This window comes from Oncorhynchus tshawytscha, linkage group LG16 (assembly GCF_018296145.1).
Source record: "Oncorhynchus tshawytscha isolate Ot180627B linkage group LG16, Otsh_v2.0, whole genome shotgun sequence".
NCBI lineage: Eukaryota > Metazoa > Chordata > Actinopteri > Salmoniformes > Salmonidae > Oncorhynchus > Oncorhynchus tshawytscha.
The window spans coordinates 39,658,082-39,661,255 of record NC_056444.1 but is presented as its reverse complement, the minus strand read 5'-3'; the positions used below and the strand labels follow the sequence as shown (position 1 = coordinate 39,661,255).

General features: G+C 43.8%; 1 pseudogene; it reads left to right on the top strand.

Moving 5' to 3' along the window:
- Nucleotides 1-277: 277 nt before the first annotated feature.
- LOC112215149 lies at nt 278-796 on the top strand (annotated as a pseudogene).
- The last annotated feature ends 2,378 nt before the right edge of the window (nt 797-3,174 follow it).

The following is a 3,174-nucleotide window of genomic DNA, read 5'->3' as shown; positions in this document are numbered from 1 at the left end:
CTCTTATTTAATGACCTCTTATGTAGCTTAAAGTGCAGCTTGTAGATTATCAATGGCTGCTAAATCACTGAATTAATGTCACAAAATCCCACAAACCATGTAAATATGTAGAAAAGCCTACTCCCCAATATTGATCGCATGCCAACAACACTGGGCATTAACACAATCATTTGTTTTCTCAACATCGAGCCCTTCGCTCTGATCTAATTCCATTTACATGCGCGTATCGAATGCCCGTAGTGCTTGGAGAGTTCTTCAAAAAGTTTCCATAGTCACGATGAAGCTGGCACGGTATATCTCTGTGTGTGTGGTCACAGTTACGTTTCATAGTAGCACACACACATTTAAATTGTGGAAGCATATTGGTCAGTCACTGGATCAACCTGAAGCCTGTATTGGACTATGATTGACAGAAGACACAGTGTTACGGTGCGGGTGCAGAGTGCCTCTGTATACATGGGCCCCACGGAAAATTCTTGCTTCAGTTACAAACCATACAACGACTCCATCCCAAACGCAACAGATGAGCGATTTCCTTAAGGAGTTCATCCACTTTTACATGTACAAGATAGACCACCTGAAATACTTTCAGGTCCATTGGAGGGATATCAACTTATGAAAAGAGATATTACATTTTCCATACAAGTTTGTGATGGACTGCTGAGGTGAAAGAGTGTCACGAGGAGACTGAGAGAGGCGCTTTTCTATTGCCCACATGTGGGAGAGGCTCTGTGGGCAGCTGCCTTCTCCACCATCCTTCGTCCCTGGTGCCTGGTCAAGTCAACTGATGAAATGAGCCTCACGGATTGTCACGCCCTGACCATAGAGAGCGTTTTATTCTCTATTTGATACACTGACGATTTTGCAGGTTTTCCAACTTACAAAGCATGTAGAGGTCTGTAATTTGTATCATAGGTACACTTAAATTGTGAGAGGCCGAATCTAAAACAAAAAATCACATTGTATGATTTTTAAGTAATTAATTTGCATTTTATTGCATGACATAAGTATTTGATACATCAGAAAAGCAGAACTTAATATTTGGTATAGAAACCTTAGTTTGCAATTACAGAGATCATAAGTTTCCTGTAGTTCTTGTCCAGGTTTGCACACACTGGAGCAGAGATTTTGGCCCACTCCTCCATACAGACCTTCTCCAGATCCTTCAGGTTTCGGGGCTGTCGCTGGGCAATACGGACTTTCAGCTCCCTCCAAAGATTGTCTATTGGGTTCAGGTCTGGAGACTGGCTAGGCCACTCCAGGACCTTGTGATGCTTCTTACGGAGCCACTCCTTAGTGGCCCTGGCTGTGTGTTTCGGGTCATTGTCATGCTGAAAGACCCAGCCACACAGCCCTGTCCCCTTTGGCAGAAAAGCATCCCCAAAGAATGTTTCCACCTCCATGCTTCACGGTTGGGATGGTGTTCTTGGGGTTGTACTCATCCTTCTTCTTTCCCAAACACGGCGAGTGGAGTTTAGACTGAAAAGCTCTATATTTGTCTCATCAGACCACATGACCTTCTCCCATTCCTCCTCTGGATCATCCAGATGGTCATTGGCAAACTTCAGACAGGCCTGGACATGCACTGGCTTGAGCAGGGGGACCTTGCGTGCGCTGCAGGATTTTAATCCATGACGGCGTAGTGTGTTACTAATGGTTTTCTTTGAGACTGTGGTCCCAGCTCTCTTCAGGTCATTGACCAGGTCCTGCCGTGTAGTTCTGGGTTGATCCCTCACCTTCCTCATGATCATTGATGCCCCACGAGGTGAGATCTTGCATGGAGACCCAGACCAAGGGTGATTGACCATCATGAACTTCTTCCATTTTCTAATAATTGCGCCAACAGTTGTTGCCTTCTCACCAAGCTGCTTGCCTATTGTCTTGGAGCCCATCCCAGCCTTGTGCAGGTCTACAATTTTATTCCTGATGTCCTTGCCCAGCACTCTGGTCTTGGCTTTTGTGGAGAGGTTGGAGTCTGTTTAAAAAACATATTTTTTTATACCTTCATTTAACTAGGCAAGTCAGTTAAGAACAAATTCTTATTTTCAATGATGGCCTAGGAACAGTGGGTTAACTGCCTGTTCAAGGGCAGAAGGACAGATTTGTACCTTGTCAGGTCAGGGGTTTGAACTTGCAACCTTCCGGTTACTAGTCCAACACTCTAACCACTAGGCTACCCTGCCGCCGTGTGTGGACAGGTATCTTTTATACAGGTAACAAGTTCAAACAGGTGCAGTTAATACAGGTAATGAGTGGAGAACAGGAGGGCTTCTTAAAGAAAAACAGGTCTGTGAGAGCCAGAATTCTTACTGGTTGGTAGGTGGTCAAATACTTATGTCATGCAATAAAATGAAAATGAATTACTTAAAAATCATACGTGATTTTCTGGATTTTTGTTTTAGATTCCGTATCTCACAGTTGAAGTGTACCGATGATAAAAATGACAGACCTCTACATGCTTTGTAAGTAGGAAAACCTGCAAAATCGGCAGTGTATCAAATACTTGTTCTCCCCACTGTATAGTTGCCTGCGAGCACTATAGTAGCGTCACGTTTCGTTTTGCGATTTATTGTTTTGCAATTGGCCCTCGGCCCCTTTGGCCTTCATGTGGACCATGTTTCACCTAGTAATAAAAAGATGTGGAACCCAGATCACGCTGCCCTTTGGTCCAGTTATGACGAGCGTGACACTGAGAGACTGTGGAACTTCCTTTATCTATGCTTCCCAAGGACATGATTGGCAAGACAGAGACCCGAGGGTCTAATCCCACGAGCTCACTTGGTACCAGTGACACAGCCTCTTCCTGGCCAATGTGCTGCTTCTCACCCTCCTCTTTGTTAAAACATGCCACTCCTGTGTCCGGAGGTGCTATTAGGGAGCAAAGTCTAAAGGGAAGACAGAGTGACAGGTTCACCAAAAGCAAACTTCCATATTATTCTGTCCTTAATTTAAATGTATTTCCCCTTGTAAAGAGTTGAGACCAGGCTTTATGGAGTCTTACATTTTCATTTATTTCTCAGATCTTTCAGTTAATTTCCTTTTAACAAAGCACATTCCAGTCTAATGTATTCTTTTTGGTTTACAAATTAACATGATTTCTTGTACGGTTACACTTCTTCATTATCAGTCTTCATGTCTTTCCACAAGCTCAGAACCCAACACTTCAAGGAGAGG